The sequence below is a fragment of the Triticum dicoccoides genome, chromosome 7A (genome assembly GCF_002162155.2).
Source record: "Triticum dicoccoides isolate Atlit2015 ecotype Zavitan chromosome 7A, WEW_v2.0, whole genome shotgun sequence".
NCBI classification, from domain to species: Eukaryota; Viridiplantae; Streptophyta; class Magnoliopsida; order Poales; family Poaceae; genus Triticum; species Triticum dicoccoides.
In genome coordinates, this window is record NC_041392.1 from 48895857 (window position 1) to 48905434 (window position 9578).

At 43.6% G+C, this 9578-nt stretch overlaps 1 long non-coding RNA gene across 1 annotated transcript; it reads right to left on the minus strand.

The window, feature by feature from the left end:
- Positions 1 to 6683: 6683 nt before the first annotated feature.
- On the minus strand, positions 6684 to 8245 carry LOC119329647. The gene is made up of 3 exons (XR_005159634.1): positions 8111 to 8245; positions 7955 to 8010; positions 6684 to 6756 (listed from the first exon to the last, which is right to left on the minus strand). It is a non-coding gene; the product is annotated as an uncharacterized LOC119329647 (long non-coding RNA).
- Positions 8246 to 9578: the final 1333 nt, after the last annotated feature.

Below are 9578 nucleotides of genomic sequence, written 5' to 3' on the forward strand. Positions count from 1 at the left end.
TTATGCCTGTAACAGGCGCCACAGGCGCCAAATAGGAACCAGCCCGCCAACAAGTGGCACCGAACAAGATAGTCGGCCGATCTTTTTGGGCCAGCCCACGAGTATCTTCTTTTTGGGCCTACTCACTATCAAATTCCTCTGTTCCTACGTCGTTTGTAGCGAGCGAGTCCATACAATACATCTATAAAAAACCTAAATTCTAAAAAGTGCATACGCACTAATTAGAAAAAACGAGCGGCCGGTCTTACACACGCATGCATGTAGTTTTGTGGTATAAATTTTATCTTTATTCGTGACGTGGCATATACTACTAGGATGGTCACATGGACAAGACACATCATTATTCCATGGATGCGTATGTCCATTTATTCGGGTTTTTAAATTTTTTAAAAACCATATCTTTTAAACCGTGCTTCGGAATTTAGATCCATTTTCACTATTGGAATCCTCGCGACGAGATATTTGAAACTAGACCCGTAAGGATATGTTTTGACGATTTTTTTTTGCCAACTTTGATGCTATATTGTGCAATTCTATTATTGTATTGTGCAACTTTATTACTAAATCGTGCAACTTTTTTCCAAAACTAATGTTTGGAGCTGCACCTTTGTATGAGGTTGCAACCTAGCAACCACGACAACTTTGATGTGCAACTAGTCTATTCCCTCGATGAAAGTCGATGTGCAACCTCCTCTTGTAATGTAGTCTAATTGCACATACATTGATGTTTAGTTGGCTTGTAATGTAGTCTAGTTGCACATATTAATATTTAGTTGGCTTGTAATGTAGTCTAGTTGCACACATTGATATTTAGTTGGCAGGAAGACTAGTTGCACACACATATACTCAGTTGGCTTGTAATTTAGTCTAGTTGCACATACATTGATGTTTAGTTGGCAGCACACTAGTTGCACACACATATGCTCAGTTGGCGCGGCAATCTAGTCTAGTTGCACACACATTGATGTTTAGTTGGCAGGACTTTTTTGGCACACACATATGCTCAGTTGGTGCGGCAGTCTAATCTAGTTGCATACATATTGATGTTTAGTTGGCAGGAAGACTAGTTCATCGAAACATCCCCATGAGGGATCTAGTTTCGAAGAGCACGTGGCGAGGATTCCAGTGATGAAAACGGATCTTAATTCCGACATGCGGATTAAAAGTTATGCTTTTTTTAGTTTTTGAAACCACGAATTAAATACACCAAAGAATAAAATGCATGCAACGAAGGAATGGTTGTGCAGACATTTAAGGACCAGGTGAAAAACTTTCTTAATTAGGATGGTTAATTAGGAAAGGGACACAAAATTTTCAGTTTAGACCGGCCGCTGACGTAGGCTAAGCTAGCAGCCGGCCGCTCGCTAGACTTGGCCATTAAAAAAACTAGTAGAGTGCCCTGCGTTGCCATGGATTTTTGAAATAGTTTGCAAGAGTTACATGTTAACTTTTTAAGGCCTTGCCCCGCCGTAGATCCAGACCCCCGCCACTAATTCCAACCCGCCTAGGCTGTCGCCTGCCGCCGCGCTGCCCCATCGCGTTCGCCTCCGCTCCGGCCGCCTCCGCCCCGCTCCGACCCTGCCCGCCTCCTCTTCGGCCGCCTCCGCCTCCGGTCCATCCTCCGCCTGGGCCCGTTCCGTCCGCCTCCTCTCTGGTCCGTCCGCCACCCCGCTCCGTCCGCCTCTGTCCCGCGCCGCATGCTGCCGCCCCGCTCCGACCGCCTCCGCCCAACGCCGCATGTCGCCGCCTCGCTCTCCGCTCGGCCGCCGCCCGCTCCCCGATGGCGCCGAAGAAGACGCCGAAGGGCAAGTCCGGTTTCTTTGGCATGAGGGCGAAGTCCTCCGGGAACTTCAGACTGGAGTTCTCCGACGCCGGGTAGGGTTGGTGGCTCGGCACGTATCCCACCGCCAATGAGGCCGCACGTGCCAACAACGTGGCGGTGTGGCGTGCCGGACGGCCAAGACGGACCTAAACTTCCCGGAGGTCGGGTCCCAGGCAGTGGCGGAGTGGCTTGTGCCGCAGGGCATCCGGATGGAGGAGATGCCAACTAAGAGGGCCAAGAAAAGACTGGCGGTTGTTGTCGCTCCCGGCAGTAGAACACACGTGCGCTACTACGGGCTACAATCCATACAAATAAATCACACAAATGGTCATATCCAAGGTCAAATCGTATTTCTCTCTCATACGTCTCAGCATGTTAGGACATTAAGTGAGCTCCCCAAAATTTAACCGTCTAGATACTCCGGATGCCCCTAAATCCAACCCATATGTTATCCCAACATGCGGTCCCAACACGAAAACCCCATCCCACGACACACTTCCCTTTCCTGCCTTATCGCTCAGTTCCCGTCTTAGCAGGACATTTCTCGCTGGGGCCTTCTCCTTTAAAACCGGATAACGCTCACCTCATCTTCGCCATGGCGCCCTCTCTCTTTCACGCGATACTAATGGACCGCTCGCTCATGCAGTTTGCTGCAAAGAATCTCACAAGAAATGTTATACATATGTCGCATTGGTTCACTATCCTATCTATGATGCCGTGACAGTAGTTTAGAAATTCTCCTAGCACTCGAAATACCGGCAAAAAAATCTCCAAATATATAGCAGCCACAGGTACCATGAAATAGGACACTAAACAACATTTGCCACAGGCAATCAATTTATGCACCAAGCACACTGAGCAGAAGCAACAAGCTATCAAGATTTCTTCTACTCACAGAACTGACAAATGTGACTAACTCTGTAAGAAGCTCTGCCTTCAGAACCTAAAAATGGTAGAGTCCCATCACTACTTCAGCTGCTCTCTGATCTCAATAGAAAACATGGAGATCGTCTAAAAAACAGAGTACACTTCGGCTGCACTTAAACAAGCTTGCTAAAAAGAAACTTCTCAGGTGACGGAAGAAAATATAAGTAACTTCCACTTGACAGTCGCATCATTTGACATATAGATTTTCAGTTAGCATGGCAACTGAAGTGAGTCTATTGATTAAATTACATAGTTTATTGTTAAATGGTAAACACAGATTTAGAAGAGTTGCCAATGCCCATCTGTCAAATATGCTACTGTATACTTATGTGAGCTGCCAGTGATCATCATCATCTGTCAAATATACTACTGTATACTGCTGTATACTTATGTGAGCTGCCAATGCTCATCTCAAGATAGGATTATATACCCAAAAGACCAGACCTTATATGGGCATTATTCTACAAAACAATTTCAAAAGGCTCACCATGTATCCACTGTATAAAAGAGATCTTTTTCCCTACATCGGCGAGTTAATACTTTGATCTCTACCAACTGGAAGCACATATAACTATATTTTAAAAAAGGGACATCTGCTATCTTCATGAGTAAATAAACAGTAAAAAAGTAGAGGACCAAACCGAAATATTTTCATGAATGTTACAGATCATTTTTGTTAATGTGTAAGTACATCAAGCATGTTCCAACAAGCAGGAAAATTGTAGAAACATACAGATGATGGGCACTTCCTAATTCCTAGCTATCATGGAATCACTGCATGATGCATTGCACTGAGCACCTTCTGTGTGATATGGATATGGGCAGAGGCAAAGATCAAGGAATTAAAATTCGAAAAGAATAAATAAGCTGTCAGTAAGCCAATAGAAATCGACACAGAAAAAATAAATAAGTTTACTTCAGTAAGCCGATAGGGATCGACACATTTGGAGACATAACTACCACAACAAAGATTCCATCATTGTAATAATAGCCTTAGTGCTGAATTAAACTCCTTAAAATATGTCTCGGGCATTTTCTTCAAGTACCTTGTAGGCAACAACAATGACAATGATTCTAGGGAATGAAATTCTCTCGCAACACAACCTGACTTGTATATACTGATTGTAAATTCACCTAGCTGTATGAAAATCAAAACCAATATAGGTTATCCAAAGAATTGATAAACAGACTTTAAGAGCAAAAGTGTTTTAACCTGAACTTCCAAGAAATCATCAAAGCAGAAGTGGCTTCCCTCCCATCAATAAACTTCCAGGTGAACAGGAGAAGCACGACCATGGAGAATCATACCTGAATACCTGAATGGAGAGTCATAACTGTCCTAGCAATAACACATCTCTTTGTCCCTCCTATATTCTTCAATCACATCAGAATACTAAAATTGACCATACATCGTTTCCATGAGAACAAAAATGATCGATCAAACAATTGGTCTAATTCAAAAGTTTGTGTCCTTCATTCTCCAATGGTGGAGGCAGATGGTGTTGACGGCGAGATCAGCTGGGGAAGTCGCGGTGGCACCGCGTGCTCTTTGATGGCTGGAACAACAGCAGCACGAGCTGTTGTTGTTGGTGGTGGCGGTACTTCCTCTTTGATGACTGGAACTGTAGGGTAAGTTGTAGGAGTAGGAGTAGGAGACTTGGAAGTCCACCCTTGGTTTGATGATCCAGGAGAACGACTCTTGTTGTCGAGCCGGCTTGCAGGGCTGAACCTTTGCACATACTGCATTATTCTGCTGATGATCTGAAACAGTAGGATATGATTAAGTAGCAGTTCAAAAAAGGAACAAATTACAGTTGCTCATGATTCATACCTGGCATTGGCAGAGGCTTTGACTGGTCGAATGGGAGCTCGGAGCCCTTGAGAACGTACTCTATTCCTTGCATGAGCAACAGCAGATCATCCACAGACAGATCGTGCCACACGAATCCAGTCTTGTAGCTCCTGCATTGCATCGTTGCCTTATGAATAAACACAATATTTGTCGGATAACAGACAGGTCTCGAGATTGATGGGTATATGTATGTACGTACCTCTTGCAGGACCAGGAATACTTGGCCACCATGCCCTTCCCTCTCAGGGCGTCCAGCCGGCCAATCACATCTGAAAAAATTGCAATCATTCATGCTAAGTCATCATCCTACAATAAAGAGTAAATTCCGGTTTTTACCCCCTATTTTGATATTTTTGACACTAATTACCCCATTTAGCCATATTTCATCCATTTTACCCAATTTAACAAAAGTTCTATCACAATTTATCCTGTTTAAAATTTTGTGAGCGTTCTGACCGACATGTCCCAATTGTCAGGTCCACTTGGCATCCCACATCGACCGTTTTTTCCTGCCTATTTTCTTCCTGCTGGACAGGTCCTCCCAGCTTCTCCTTGATCGGGAACAGGACCAGCCCGATGGAGGTCGCTCGCGTCGCATCCAACGCACAACGCCCGAGTCGGCCGTGGGCCATGCTTGCCTCCAGTCGGTTCTTGCTTGTGTTGCCTGTCCCCTATCGATTGCATCGCCCGTATAGGTTTCCAACCCACACACATGCTAGGCTCGCTCGAACCTTGGGTTGGGGATTGTCAGGCAGCGGTGATGATGACGGCGGTGGCGGCGATGAGTGCTGAGTGGCCGGCCATGCGATTTCATACCTCCTCGAGCAGGGTTGTATGGCCGCGGCATCCAAGCAAGAAATAACCCCGTGGAATCCGATGGCTCCGTCAAGCTCGCCGACGTTGGCATAGGCGCGTCCATGTACATGATCCCATCAGGCTGTGACCAGTTCATCTTACTACTTTGGCGACATAGCAGGGACCCCATGAGGATGTGCTCAGTTGATGGCGGGGCTATGGCGATGGCTGGTCCAACAAAATAGTGAGGTTGGTGAACAAACAATCCCTCTCAGTCGTACCTCATTCCACAAGATTTTGACCATATCAATCATAGCAATTTGTGTAGTCTGATATTTTCCCGACTCATGCATTAGCCGGCGAGGCGTTTCATTAGGACAGAATTAAGATGCTTATTGAAGATCATGTGTATACATGTCACCCTTCTGCAATGTGTAGGAGCTAAGAAAGGTGAAGACTGACAAGGTGTTTGTGCCGCTGCTTGTGTAGCCTGTCATTGCCACTGCCACTGTTTGGTGTATTCTGTAGTTTGTGTAGTTGTGAACTAGTGAAGCTATCTATAAATGGGAAGCATTATTCAGTCCTGTTTCGAACATGTGAATCCAGAGCAGTCTATAGCCTATATTAATCAGTTTTGACAGTAGTGTGAAGCAGAAATATGATCTGTTTGGCAAAAGAGAGATAATTTGACAGCATGATCCTTGAATAAGGAGACGAATTGACATCATGACCCAGGGAACAAATAGGCAGAAATAGTTGTCATAACACAAATTTTTTGCATTTTATTTCCATGATCTGTTGCAAATAATAGAGAAGGATCTATTTTATAAATAATAGGAGAATACCATCAACTCCAAAAAATAGACAGGGTAAATAGGCACAACACAATTGGACCTGCCGGTTAGAATGCTCACAAAAAATTAAACAAGGTAAATTATGGCAACATTTCTACTAAATAGGGTAAAATGGATGAAATCCTGCTAAATGGGATAATTAGTGTCAAAAATTTCAAAATAGGGGGTAAAAACCGGAATTTACTCTACAATAAACTACTGATCAGGCACCAGTTGCAGCTTACTAACTAACCTTGCAGGTAGAGGCCTTGTGGGGAGGCGACGGTCACCTCCATGAAGTGTGGGTGCTCTAGGTGGTGGTTGAGGCAGAGGTAGTACACCACCGCCGCCCTCGTCGCTGGCTCATGCCTCTTGGTCGTCGGTGGCGGCTCCGGCTCCACCCTGACTGCCTTGGTGCGCATCCTGAACGGGCTGGCGCGCCGCCTCGCCCTCACCTCCATCGCTCTCCGTGGATCCTCCGACTATAAGGGTGTATGTGTGTGTATGTACAGTCTGATCAACCTACACTGCAGACATTATCAGAAATAGCAGTCAGTGACCAATCAGTCTGATCCTCCTCTGTCTCTCTTATCTATAGTAGAGTGCCCGTGCGTTGCCACGAACAATACATGTATATATATCAAGTTCACAGAGGCAATAGAACAAATTATCTATAGTTTCCTTGTGCTCTAGATTGTAGGTTCATCACAGGTGCAAGATAAGAGATCAAATTGCTTTGAAAAATATAAAGATAGCAAATGAAAAAATCAGCCACTGCTACCGGACTCAGTTTGGCAGCATACAAACATATATACATACCATGAATGTACTATGACTTCAGAAGAATATACATTAATCTGCCATATTGTAGGGAAACAAATCTGGAGCACAAAGTAGAGAGATACACATGTAACACACGTGCATGATATAACATTACCTGAATGTAACAAAATATAATTGTATTTTCTAATGGAACAAAATAGAGCTGTGGGCATAAAGACTGTATCTGGGCATGGTACTCAAGATGCTTCTTTATTTTTTGTTCTTATTACATCATGTACACTTCAAAGAGAGGCGCCGACTCTACAACTTTTCAAGCATCAAACTATATAAGAGTAATTACCCGTGCATTTTGCCACTGTTTGTTAGAAATACATCACATCAGAGATGCAGAACCCATTTTCTCTTAGGTCAATAACAAACATTAAACCTTCGAGACGGGATTAGCAATTCTGTGGAACATTAACTTCTCCCACTGGTACAATACACTCTTCAATTTTGATGCTTATTTTAGCAGCATGGTAAATGCCATTTGCTGCTTCAATACACTATATATGCATGGTTATGCAAATCAAAATTGAAAGATGGACTGCTGCAGAAGTGTAGAAAACATGCATGGTGGTGTTGTAAGAGTGAATACTTATTTATGAGATAAATCGGCATGTGAGCTGATACTGTATAAATTAGGAAGACAAAATTGAACTATGCACCAATGAAAGACAAATTATGAAGTCCACATTTTTGCTGAGACATATAGCAGATTTATATTAGCATTCAACATCTATTCACAGAAGACAAAAAACGCCAGTCGATTTGCAAAGCACACATCTGCATGAATGATGATCAATTCTCAGGGTAAAACTAACTGTAACATGCCTCTCATTATTATTTTTGTTAGAGAACAAGTTGCATTTGCTACGTACTAAAATTGTTGGGGTTCCAGACCTTGGGTTATCTGAAGTGTGGGTAACTTGTAGAGGTTAACAGCATGGACATCATTCCTATTTGAGGCACGAGCAAAAACATGTCAGAATGCAAGTATTTAGGTCATGTATCCCGTTGTTTCTGCTTCTGCAATGAATATGTTGAAAGGTGAGTTACCTGCTAGGGAGAGACTCAGCTCAGTGTCCGCAGCTGAAATCAGTGTATCCTCTTTCTGTCAACCTTCTGTATCTTTGAATTCTTCAAGCTCATGTCATGGTATTTGCTTCAAGGACAACAAACAAATCAGGTATGTGATCCAACAAGAGAAAGGAAATTTAACAAATCCATTCAGAAATTGAGAGGTTGATAGCATTTTACTTATGTGATGACTGCCTCGACCAAAATCCATATATCTTGGAATATGCAGGGCACCAATCAGAACCATATTAAAGCAGTAGACAGAGAGGTGCACGAAGAAGAAATAAATGCAAGAACAGAAAAAGGGAAAAGGAAAAGGAAAGTGATGTGTATTGATGACACGACAAACATACGACCTCGACCCCTTATCACCTACAGTGCAACACGAAGGAATGAAGAAACAATTTGTAGTCCCAAGACTGGTGCTGGATTCTACATTGTTGAATCTTTAGATGCATTGGTAAGTGGATATATAATGAAACTGCAACAATACAAAGCTAAATAGATTCTTATAAAAGGATTAAATAATCAACTAAAGGCATGTCCAAAGATGAAAATTATTTGCATCAGACCCATCGGAATTAGCTTTTGCCATGTAGTTTATGAGCTAGAACTGAGCATTTAGTAATCGATAAAAGCATCAAGCATCATCAGCTATAAAACAAACTACATTTTCTAATAAGATGGTACAGGCCTGAAATGCCGAAGAAGCAGTCATGAGAAATCTGGACCTTCCTCGAGTTGCCTTTGCGTAAATAGGAGGCATTTTTGTCTATGTAACCCTGAGAGCACAGAACCAAGCATGAGAAATCTGAACCTACCTTGAGTTTCCTTTGTGTAAACAGGAAAATTGAAATCCTTTGCCACACATCTGAACCTTTCAAGAAGCTGCTATCAGGGTTACACAAAGGCAACAAAAACTACTCTGGAAATTTCATTGATAGCTAGAGATCTTGGTCCTGACAAGCAAAATAGACAGTCATGTTTTTATTTGACAAAAGAATCTAGCATATTTACTTCAGTTTAATTAAACCTCCAACGGAGACTAACAAATGATGGAGGATGCAGCCATCATTGCAAAAGCTTCGCCAGCATCAAAAGTTGGAGCACCCCGCTGAACGGATAGGGTTAATTATCCTTTTGCCCTCAGTGGTGTCCATGTGCTCAGTTTTGCCCTCAGATGCGAATTGTGCTCAGTTTTGCCCCTAGTCCGTGCGCACCGACTCGTTCCGTGAACTCTGCTGTCTCCGTCAGGTCAACCTTTTGACTCGGCCCTTACAGGTGGGACCAGGCGACAGAAACGGCCAATTTTATTCAGACCGTTGCACGCATGGCTTGTGGGACCCAGCAGAGAGCCGTTGAGCAGAGAGCCGTTGGCGGGTGTGCTATATAAGCGGGCGACAGCGGCGGTGACCACGGCGACAAAGAGCACGGCAGTGACCACGGC